The following is a 12126-nucleotide window of genomic DNA, read 5'->3' as shown; positions in this document are numbered from 1 at the left end:
CCTAGAGATGGCAGTATTAGGTGATGAGGAAAAATGGAGAGGGAGAGGCGAGGACACGTGGGACATGAGAGGGAGTAACCTTGGAGAATGAGGATTCGACAAAGGCAGGGTGGGTAGCAGGGGTGAGGAGATGTGGAAAGGAGAACCACAAAAACACACTTTGCTCAAAAATGGCATAATAGTATCTAACACACTATACGCTGGATTAAAAACAATAAAAATAAATTTTAAAAACGTTTACTAAAGCCAAAATATAGTATAGCTGCTACCCCTCACCCATGATGTAAAACAGGAAACGGATTTATTTGATAGGACCCAGCTGACTTCCGGCTACCCCTGCATCCTATAGACACATTTTCTAAGCAGAACATAGTTAAACAAGCAAACAAAACAAAAAAACTTTTTTCTCCTCAAAGTCTATGTAGCTCAGGCTGGCCTCAAACTTATAATTCTCCTATCTCACCCTCCTAAGTGCTAGGATTACAGGTATAAACCACCAAGCCTAGCTACTAACTCCTTTGTTTTTTTAATGCTATCAAAACAATATTTTTTTAAATAACTGAATGTTGTCCTACTTATACACAAACAAGGTGACTAGTGGTCAGCACCTCTCACCTGTCGCTCATGTGGGAATGCCTCTGAATCACAGGTGACTACGGATTCTTCAGAGTAAACTCGAATGTGCTAGATTACAAAAACCTGAACTTACTTCTGCTGGTCACCAAATCAGACTAGTATTTCTGGAGTCACTTCCTTTGCCACCTAGACTTCAACCAGCTGTTCTGTGGTCTCCCTGAATCCTGGGCTGCCCCAGGGGTAAAGAAACCAGAGAGAGGTGCCTCGGCCCTTCTTACCCCTCCCTCAGTACTCTCTCACAGAGACGCAGCACCTGAGATGCCACTTTCTCATGGCATTGGACGTGGTGACTCACTCACATCTCACAAGTTATCACCAGACATCATTCTTAGACGATATGCCTGGAGTCACCATCTAAGCACGGGAGCCGAAAACCCACAGTGAAGATGCTGGAGAGACCCTGGTATCCGGAGAAACGAGTCTTACCCTAATTCAACCAGTGGAAGTTTGTCTTCAAGAATACCATTATTCCAGCCAGGCAGTGGTGGTGGTGCACACCTTTAAGCCCATCCTTGGGAAGCAGGTAGGTGGATCTCTATGAGTTCGAAGCCAGCCTGGTCTACAAAGCAAGTTCCAGGACGCCCAGATCTACACAGAGAAATCCTTTCTCAAAAAACAAGAGAGGGTGGGGAGAGGGAATACAATTCTAGGGCTGGAAAGATGGCTCAATGGTTAAGAGCACTTGCTGCTCTTGTAGAGAGGACCCAGGTTCCAGGCCCAGCACCCACATGGAGATTCCCAGTCCTAACTCCATGCCAAAAGATCTGGTATCTTCTGACCCACATGAACACACTACACACATGTGGTGTACCCATATACATGCAGACAAAACATTCACACATAAAAAATACATTAAAAAGTATAATTCTGGCTAGGCGGTGGTGGCGCACGCCTTTAATCCCAGCACTCGGGAAGCAGAGGCAGACGGATCTCTGTAAGTTCAAGGCTAGCCTGAGCTACAGAGTGAGTTCCAGGAAAGGTATACACACACACACACACACACACACACACACACACACACACACACACTTCTGACCATATAAAAATATTTCCAGACTCCATCTTCCTCAAGAGCAGCCTCTGATTTGCATAACACAAATTCACTGCACACAAATATCCCAGATTCCATGTCACACCCTTACCAGAACCTTCGGTGGCCAGCCAGAGCCCATGACATACATCCCTGTATCCTTGGCATTCAAGGTCTTGAAATCTGAGGTGCCGATGCCAAATGCCCACAGGCCTCTGCAAAGACGTCGAGTGACTGGTTCAAAGCACCAGGGGACACCGACACCACCACAACTGGGGACTATACGGCCTTTCTTTTGCACTCAGCAGACCGCCATCCCCCAACTTGAAGAGGCAGCCATGTTCGACACCTCAAAGCCCCAAATCCAGAGGTTTTCTGGGTTGCTCCCAATTTCTTAAAACTTTGGTGCTTAGGCATGGTAGTGCACATCTTTAGTCCTCTGCAGAGTTAGGGTCCAGCCTGGTCTATAAGCTAGCCAGGGCTACCTAGTGAGCTCCTGTCTAAAAACACAAACAAACAAAAAGCCCTTCGGCACTTTGCTGTTGTTTAACCTGCCACACATGCACAAGCCCGACACTACACATGCCCTAAACCACCTCTCCAGTCCTCCTTCACAAAAATCTTCTGTCCTCTCTCACACACAACCACAGTATCCATTCCTAGTCCCCGCCCGCCCGCCCGCCCTCACCCATTATGTGCCTTCCCCATGCAGCACTGAGATGCCCCAAACTTCCTCCCAGACTTGATTATTCCAAAGAATCCTTCCTTCTCAGTCCCATCAGCACACACCACTGCCCTGCCCTCCCTCCTCTGCCCACTTCTCTAGCCCTTTCAAGTACCAACTTTTCATCCTGGCCCTCAACGCTCGGCTCTGCTCCTTCTCCGAGGTATATCTTATCTCTCTCTCCCACTAGACCGTAAACCCCCCCACCTCTCTGCTGGGCTTGCAGCTAGCTACCTTCAGCCCCGGGAGGTGTAGTTCTGCACACAGGCAGCTTCATATATACCTGAGGAATGTGAAAGTCTCCCAGTGCATTCAAACTGTGACTGGGTTATGATCTACTGGAGAGTGGTTGGATCCACTTGGTGGGAATCGAGTAACAGAACAGACAATAAAAAATAGACAGAATAGACTATAAAAAAAACAAATCCAAGGCTGCACCAAGAAAAGAGGCTAAGACTTCACAAACGGATATTCAGTTTTTCCATACATGATTAGGTATATAGCATGATATGTTTCCTTCCGTTATTCTACGTCAAGAGAGGGAGAGAGACTCTCGGTGCCTGCACTTGCAGGAGCGATTCTCTCCTTCCACCAGCTGAATTCTGGGAATGAAGTCGGGTCACCAGGCTTGGTGGCACGCACCCTTACCCACCGAGCCATCTTGTCAGCCCTTGACTTTATTTCCTAATGTAGGTCATGGTCACAACTGCGTATGAACCCTGCCCTACAATGAACCAAAGAACTCAACCTCTGTCTGCCCTGCACAATTAATTTTTTTTTGATAGTCTGATAGTCACTATAAGGAAAAAAAAATATCTGTGAAAGCTCCGGCCTTCCGAGGCAGGAGGCTGCAGGGAATCCAAAGCTCCTGAGTTATACGGAGCAAGAAGGATTGGAGAGAAGGATGGACAGAGGGAAGGAACAAAAGAAAAGAGGAAGAAAGAGGAAGGGGGAGAAGAAAAAGGAAGAGGGGAAGGGAGGGGGGAGGAGGGACCAAAGACAGAAGAAAAGTTAAGAGAGGACGAGGCCTCCATCCCTATCCCTCAGCTCACTGATCCTGAATCTCAGAGAAATAAGCAACTGAATGACCGTCCCAGCTCACTCCACAACCTTTTGCAATCATCCTTCAAATGCAGATGTTGCAAGCTGAGGCTTGGGGAATTTGTCCAGCAAATCACCCTGTCACTCTTGCAAAAAAGACAGCAGAATTTAGAGCTCAGGAAAGGAGTGCTAACTCCCTTCTACTTGTCCTGGTCTCCAGAATCCCTGGAAGGGGTAACTGAATGAGACCGGGATAAGCCAGGCCCTACAAAAGGCCCCACATTCCTCTGTCTCTCCTTAGGTCGTCTTGCTGTTCGTCCCTCCCCCTGCGCAAACAGCGCAGGAGACTTCCCTTAATATCTCTGTCAAGAGTAAAGTTCAGCAAGCACCAAAGCCTCATTACTTACTCCCTCAGCAAAGCCCGCTCCATTTCCCTCTCACCCCACCCTCCTGGCTGTAATAAATGGCCCCTTCTTCCTAGAAGCCCACCCTCCAGCACTGATCCTCCTCCACCTTCAGGGTCAACTCCAGGCAATGTCAAGGCACAAAACAGAAGCCCCGGGGTCAGACCTTCAGTTCCACATGAATGATGCCCCTTAGGACCAAGACAACTCCCTGCTTGTTCCCCGAGTTCCCCCTCTACTACCCTTCAGGGTTCCCACCTATCAGAGCCAGAGTTGCCAGCACCTGCATCCCTCCATCACCTGCATCCCTCCATCACTGCATCCCTCCACCACCTGCATCCCTCCATCACCTGCATCCTTCCATCACCTGCATCCCTCCATCACCTGCATCCCTCCATCACCTGCATCCCTCCATCAGATAGCCTGGCAGACACAAGAGACTTCTCTAGAGCCCAAGCGTCAATCACCTTCTCTACAGAACACACATTTCCGATTCCGCTCACCAAGTTCAGCAACTCCCAGGCCCTGGTGTGTAATCAGCTTCCACCAGGAATGAATTCCTATCCCCCACTTCTCTTCGCCCTGCCTCTGTCAACAGATCGTTTCAACAGTAAAGTCTTCCAATAAAACCAAGTCCAAACCCACAACACTCCAAAAGTGCAACAGGCTACTTACTTACTGGTCTGTCTCCTGACATCAGATTCAAAAATCTTTACAAACACTCTCCTTACATCCCTCCCCGGCCTAACGTCTCCCCCGTACACCAGGATAAGAGTCTAACTCCTCAGTCTGACTTTCTAGGACTTTCACAATCTCAGTCATTGTCCCCCCCTCTATCTATCTGTATGTCTTACTGTTCAGGAAACATTCCAAGAGAGCCAAGGCCATCTCCTGGTCTCTGGAGAAACCCACTCATTCCCCACTTGGTGTCCCATCTCCACAGAGTCTCATCCTGCAAGGACACAACACAGGCCTGGCAATCCCTGTCCGGATTGCCAGCTCCTTCCCTTGACCTCCAACAGCACCCATTTCTGCATCTGGCATGTTGACAACTAACTGTGCCCCATCTGGAGTCTTATTTCACATGCTCAAGTCTTCCTGTGTCCGCCAAGGGACTGTAAGCCCTGGACGGAATTATTTGTGTATCTTCCGTCGCCTTTCTCAGTGAGACAACCAAGCCCCTGGAGAGGCTTTTGCAAGCTTGTCACCTATGAACTCTTCCTTCTGACTTTTGACTCTTGCCAGGGAATTTGTCCACAGGTGGAAATTATTCCAAAATGAGTGCTGAGGGCCCCTCCCCACCTTTAACTGCCATGTTTCCTGTGCCCCAACGTTTACAATAACTTCGCAGCCACAGCACATTAATTTAAACTTGAGCTCTTAAATCATATCTCTAGTCTTGCAGCTTCCTAAGACCTTCGACTTTTCACGTGCCTCTAAGCATCACCCAGAAAGCTTGGCAGTGGGAAGAGAACAGAATAAGTTCTCAGAGGTACCTGTGGGTTAACCAATTTCCTTCTGCTCCATTCTTCCAAAGCAAGAACCCCTGTTTACACAGCCCCTTAGAAGGGTGTCCCCAGGCTTCAATACCTGTTGATCGCTCACTCTGAAACCAACTGCCCCACTTTACACCGTTCTCTTAAGGGAGAGTCAAGAAAGCAGTGAAGGACTGTAGATAGCCCCTGTGCCGTGGCCTGGCATCATGGGAACCCATGCCTAGTGGAAGTCCTCCAGAACCACAGGAAAGGGAGGGATGGAAAACAGGGCTTGCGCAGGATTGCTGGCAGGTGGGTCTCTTTAGACCTCCAAGTGGGCCCTAAAGTGAGGGCGCAGAGCCTTCACTCCCAGGCAGGAAAGGAACAACCCTGCCTCGGAATTGTCTGCCCATGACAAACTCCCCTTCTAGGCCCCCATCGGCCACTCCAGAGGCCCAGAGTGCCACGGCCAGGGAGGGACCCGGGATGAGCCCGGCAAGCTCAGAGCCAAGCGGGCGGCGAAGGGGCCCGCAAGAAGGGGGTTGAGAGAGGGTGTGTCGCGAGGCCAGTCCCGCAGCACCGCGCTCTCGGGATCTGGAGAGGGCAGGGGCGCGCGGAGCGCCGGGCTGACGGCCCAGCCGGAAAGGGGGCAGGTTAACAGGTCAGTGTGGGCCCGCGAGGCCACTCCCGGCCACTGCTCAAAGTTGGGAGGGAGATCCGGCCGCAGGACCCGCGACATAAACAAGGCGACGCGCGAGAAAGCGAGCGGCCACCCCCACCGAGCCACCCCGCCACCGCCGCAGCAGCCCTGGTCCCGCCCGGGCCCGCGCGAGCCTCCTGCCCACCCCGCTCCCCCCCCCACCCCGCCCGATGCCGTCCCCAATCCCGGGCTGCAGCCCCCGCGAGGTCCCGCGCGCAGCTCACCTCGGCCGGCTACTGGTCCGGACAGCTCGGCTCCCTGCAGCGGCCGCGGCCCTGCCCGCCACCGGCGCGGCCCCTGCACTGCGCCGCCTCCCGCCGTCGCCGCCTTCGCGCCCACCTGGCCGGCCTGCCCTCCCTCTCCGGGACACTGCGCTCACGTACGCGGCCGCGGCCACAACCCGGCCCGGATTCCCCCGCCCGGGAAGGGAGCGCACCGAGCCGCTCGCAGCCAGTCGGCCCGCGAGCCAGCCAGCTAGACGCGGGGACACACCCCCGGCCAGGCGCGCGCACGGCCCGCGCGCCCCCAGCCCCGGCCGCGCGCCCGCCCGCGCGCGCTCCGCACACCCCCTAGCTGGCGGTACACAGTGGGCGCTCAATAAATGCTGGAGCGACTCCTCTCACACATGCGCACTTGAACCTGACCGAGTTCTGACCCCCCTCCCCCAGCCCCCACCCCTAAATCGGAACGTTCAGCTCGGTCCGGAACCGAACTAGAGTATCTGCTTTCCCCCCCCTCCTTTTTTTCTTTTTTTTTTTTTTTTTTGGCTTTTTTTTTTTTCCCCTCACTGAACTGCAAACCCAGCCAAAGTTTCTGGCTGTTGTTTTTCCAGCGCGCCCCAGGGCGGGAAAGGAAGCCAGAAGCTCTGGGCGCCAGGGACAGGAGTTTGGCTAGGGCGACAGGGACCCGAGGCCGGGTAGCCGGGGGCGGCGCGCAAGGGCGGAAGCGCTTGAAAACCCAACCTTTCCATTTTGCTTTGGACCAAGAGTTTTCTTCTCCGGTTTTATGACATTTATTCGTTTGTAGTTGTAACGCGAGGCGGTGTTTACTGTTTCTAGAATTAAATGGGAGAAAGTTAACTATTAGCCTTCAACCCTTGTGTAAACAATACTGGTTGCTTTTTGGCACCGTTAGGCTCTGGCTTTTGGATAATTTGTAACAGGGAGAATCGAAGCTGTTCCATTGTGTAGTACTGTGTTTTTCCTAGATAAGGCCAAGGACGGTGGAGAGGGGCGTGCCTGCGCGTGTGCATATGTGTGTGTGCTTACAATCAAACAAATTTAATGAGCAAATTTAAAGAATCATAGTCCCCTCCCTTCTCAAAAAAAGAAAGTTTTAGAATATTTTGAAGTTGCGGTTCACCTCCGGTTTGGAGGTCGCTGCCTTTCTAGGAGGCAGTGGGGGGTTGGTCAAGTTTGGGGAGTCATGTGTGATCCTGTTTCAAACGCTGAACGAGCAGCGGCATCTTCAACAGGTTAACTTTGAACATCAGCTTCTTGATCCATAAAATCAAGCCGAGTAACTGGAGATGGTGCCCAGCTCACAGCAAATAAAAAATAGTACATCCTGGGGACTGGCAAGGCGGCTCAGTGGGTAGCAGTACTTGTGGTCAAACCTGATGTCCCGAGTTAGAGCCCCAGCATGCACAAGGTGGCAGAGAGACTCAACTCCAGCAAGTTATCCTTAGACCTTCACACACACAATAAATAAATTAAAATTTTAAAAAAAAAAAGAGTTTCAACTACTTGTTGAAATAAAATTATCCAACTGGAATCAAAATTCTCATGGGAGATGGTTCACTATTAGGGGTGATTTTTGTCTCCTGGGACACTTGATAATATCTGGAGACATTTGTCATTGGTGTTAAGGTGAGGGCTGTTCCCTACTGACATCTAAGCTGCTGAAGGTCAAGGATGCCACCAGTATCCTGCTGTGTACAAGACAGCCCCATATGGATAAATTAACTAGTCTAAAATGCCGCCTGTAGATTGCTCTAGGACAATCCTGCTAGGGTGTGATTCACCCAAGACTGCTTCTCCCTTTTAATTCTCAACCTCAGGAAAGAGTTCTGTTTCGAATTAAGAACAAAGCATTGTAGGGACTCACATCAGTGACTTTAACACAAAGCCCTCCCTAACATGAAAACGTAGGTTGCAGTTGTCTATTTTATTAGTAAAGGAACATACAGTTCATGCATGGTTTTCTGTTCTTGTTTCCAGTTGTCCTCTCATGCCTTTCTTGATCAACCTCAAGTTTGCAATGTAGTCCCTGCCCCAATGAACACTTGGCCTCCTTGGGAGCAGACTGCTGTTCACTAACAATTGAGGAGCAATACAATAATAATAATAATAATAATAATAATAATAATAATAATAAGTGTTAATTGCAGTCCAGGGACTAAGGTGTCTGAGAGGAAAGGAAATGAGTCTTCATAGTAAAACCCAGGGCTCCAGAAATGCTTGCTGAGCTAAACGAAAGTTTCATGCACAGAGTAGGTCCCCAGTCAGAATATGAGCTGCACCACGGGATTTAGACTGCTAAGCCTGATACAAGGATGAGAGTGTCTGGCTTTGGGCTTCGTTTTATTGTGTTTTTTAAGATAGGGGTCCTGTAGCCCAGGCCTACCTTGAACTTGTTAGATTGCTAAGAAGAAACTTCTGATTCTCTTTCTTCCACTTCCCAAGGGCTGGGGTCACAGGCATGTGCCAATACACACCATTTATGTCACACTGGGGACCAGATGCATGACTTCATGCATACCAGGCAATCACTCTGTCAACTGGGCTACATCTCCTGCCCTATTTTTCTTTTTTTATATAATTATTTATTTACTTTAAAAAAAAAAAAAAAAAACAGGGTCTCTGTATAGCCCTGACTGGCCTTGAATTCAAAGAAATCCACCTGCCTCTGCATCCTCGGTGCTGGGATTACAAGGTATGTACCACCATTACTGACTATTTACTTACTAATTTATTTTTGCAATACTGGAGATTGAACCCAGGGCTTTGTGCCTGCTAGGCAACGCATTCTACCACTGGTCTAAATACCCAGACTGAATTTGTTTTTCTTAAACTATTTCACATAAACTTTTAACCAAACATATGCTCCTTACTTCCTAAAATGACTGAGTTTAGCTAAAACTGAAATACTCATTCAGTTGACAAAACATAGGTCCCCACTGTGTGCACAGCCAGCCCATCCTCTCCGAATATGAGCAGAGCCCATAGCATGTTCTGGTTGAAATCTCTTCTTGGAATCAGACTGTTCAGGGACATATGTCCTCTCCCAGCATATGTTAGATGCAAATCCCTTTTTTTTTTTTAACTACAGGCAGTAGGCTGTACATTCCAAAGTTCTGCACATTAGCCCCAACTCAAAATATCCCTTCACAAACACCTGGTCCAAACACACAGACACCCAGCATGCAGAACCTTCTTCCCTCAGAAGCCAACCGCTGGCCCTGAATACTCACAACATACAACATGCCAAGCAGAGTGTGTTTGGAAAGACTGTCATTTTGAATTTGTAGTTCTGTTCTCCTGCCTGTTTCCTCCACGTTAAAGGGCTTGCCCTTTCTGGGGGCTGTCTCATCTTCAGCCTGTCCATCTTCCTTTCTCTCCCACCCTGGTTCCCTACTAAAATGCTAGCACCTTGTACTCCCCTTTCCATTAAAGTATCTCCCATCCGTTGAGATTAAGCAAAGCACACCCAGCCTGCGTCTTCCTCTCCCCTACCTAGTGTTGTATGGACACACTCTAAGTCTGAAATGTCCACCTTCCGCAGACTCTTGATGCTGCTGCTTATAGGTGTGGCTTCTCCAGCCTACCCTTCCTTCCCTGGCCTCTTTCCTCTACCTAAAGCTCCCCAGAGGCTGCCTGTAGCTTTTCTAATGCAGTCCCAGCCCTGCCCATAGAAGCCCTCCTGGCGAGCCTCCAGCGTCCACCTGCCTCTCTCTGCCTGTCTGTCCGCCTCATTCATGCCGCACCCCGGACACCCTCAGTCGCTCACCAGAATGCACGCCTTCCTGTGTCCCCTGCTGCATTCTATGCTTAAAACACTGTTTCCACTCTCTGGTCTACATGGCTCTCCCTACTCACCCCTAAGCAGGAAAGTTAGGGGAGCATGTTCCCTAAGATGCTTTCTCCGGCTTCCGAGACAAGATGAGGTGCCTCTCCCATGGTCCCCACACCCTCAACTTGCTCCCTCCTCACTGTGCTGAAATCTCCGTGCTTTCATCTTAATCTCCTACACGACTACAGATTTATAGGCCAGTCTCATTGTCCATGATGTCTTCTCCCCACCCCCACCCCCCCCACCCCCGGAGCTGAGGACCGAACCCAGGGCCTTGTGCTTGCTGGGCAGGCACTCTACCACTGAGCTAAATCCCCAACCCCCATGATGTCTTATGCCTAATACATAATACAACTCTGCCTTATGTCCAATGTAGCACAGTACCTTAAGCATTGGTTGATGAATGAACTGCTGACTGGATCTGGGGAAAGAGTAGCCGTGTTCTATTGTCCAAGTGACCCTCAGTTCAAAGCATGCTTTAAATGTTGTGTGGGTTCCTGGCCTTTTTTTTTTTTTTTTTTTTTCCAAGACAGGGTTTCTCTGTGTAGTTTTGGTGCCTATCCTGGAACTTGCTTTGTAGACCAGGCTGGACTCGAACTCACAGAGATCTGCCTGGCTCTGACTCCCGAGTGTTGGGATTAAAGGCATGCGCCACCACCACCCGGCTATGAACACCAAACTCTTATTACCAATTTTCTGATTGGCATCCCAACACTAAACCTACAGGGTTTGGTGTCCAGAAACAGACTTCTGATGGCCCTTGACAAATTTGCTCCCTCCCAGCTCAGTAAAGGACAACGTTCTTCTAGTTCTCTTCCCAGAGCACACATCCTTGGAAACATCCTTAACTAATTTTCTTCCTCCATTCCTTCCTTCTTCTCTTCCTCCCTTCCTTCTTCCCTCCCTCCCTCCCTCCCTCCTTTCCTATCTCAAACTCTGTAATACATTTTTTAAACAATCTGTTGGTACTATCTGCCTAACGTCCTACTTCCGGTACGCTTCCCTGAACCAGCCACCATCTCTACTTCCTGCCTCCCTCCTGTCTCTGCTGCCTCTCCATAGTCTATGCAACACCCCAGAAAGCACAAAGATCCTTCAGATCATGTCACTCTTCTGCTCAAAACCTCCAAGGCCTCCTCTATCCACTCACTACAAGGCCATGTGATCTTGGCCCCAAGGAGTTCTGGCCTACCCAATAACATTGGTCCCTTGCTGTTTCTCAAATCAGCCCCCACCTTGGCCTTTCTGAGACTGCTTATTTAGACTCTAGAATGATCTTCCTCTAGACATCTAGTATTTAACTACATCTCTGCTCACACGCATGAGACATTTTCCTTCCAACATATCTAAAACTCCACCCACCACCACCCCATCCCTTTACCGAGGAGTAATCTCTAGTCTTTGCACTCATTACCACTGACAATCTGTCTCCATCTGCTTGGCTACAACTTCAATGAGAACAAAGATTTTATTTGTGCTATGTCCTCAGCTTCTAGGACAGTATTCAGCATCTAGTAGATACCCACTAAATAATCAGAAATCAAGGATCTGGTTAGTCCATCAAAAAGGTACCCCTGGGCTGGGGAGATGGTTCAGTAGTTAAAACACAGGCTCAGCAAGCATGCAGGGTCGAGTCTGGATGCCCAGCACCTATGTAAATGCCAGGTAGAATTGGTGGCCTGCCCGTAATTCCAGCCTCTGAAGTTTGCAGCAGATTTCCCAGAGCAAGAGAGCTAGCAATACTAGCCATATTGGCTAGTTCTGGGTTTGATTGAGAGACCTTCCCTCAGTGAACAAAGTGGAAGAGAGAGGGGAGATGATTCCTGACCAACCCAACCTCAACCTCGGGCCTCCATACCCATGTCCACACACATACATGTGTATTCATGCGCACACGTGTACCAAAACACATACAAATGTACATATACACATGGGCACTTCGCACACACATACACACACATGAAAATGAAAACAAAAAAAACGTGTGTGGCAGGGGACTCATGAGTCAAGCCCATGTACAACTTTGATTTCCTGAACACCCTCCA

General features: G+C 49.6%; 1 protein-coding gene across 2 annotated transcripts in view; it reads right to left on the bottom strand.

Annotated features, from left to right (window-relative positions):
• Znf395 (zinc finger protein 395) overlaps positions 1-6483 on the bottom strand; it is a 42570-nt gene extending 36087 nt beyond the window's left edge. Inside the window, exon 1 of one of the 2 annotated variants that reach the window (XM_076545226.1) lies at positions 6235-6483. The gene's annotated coding sequence lies outside the window, so the exon portion shown is untranslated. The remainder of the gene's footprint in view (positions 1-6234) is intronic. The other variant, XM_076545225.1, reaches the window with a different exon arrangement.
• Positions 6484-12126: the final 5643 nt, after the last annotated feature.

The sequence above is a fragment of the Peromyscus maniculatus genome, chromosome 9 (assembly GCF_049852395.1).
Source record: "Peromyscus maniculatus bairdii isolate BWxNUB_F1_BW_parent chromosome 9, HU_Pman_BW_mat_3.1, whole genome shotgun sequence".
NCBI lineage: Eukaryota > Metazoa > Chordata > Mammalia > Rodentia > Cricetidae > Peromyscus > Peromyscus maniculatus.
This window is presented reverse-complemented; position numbering and strand designations above follow the sequence as displayed.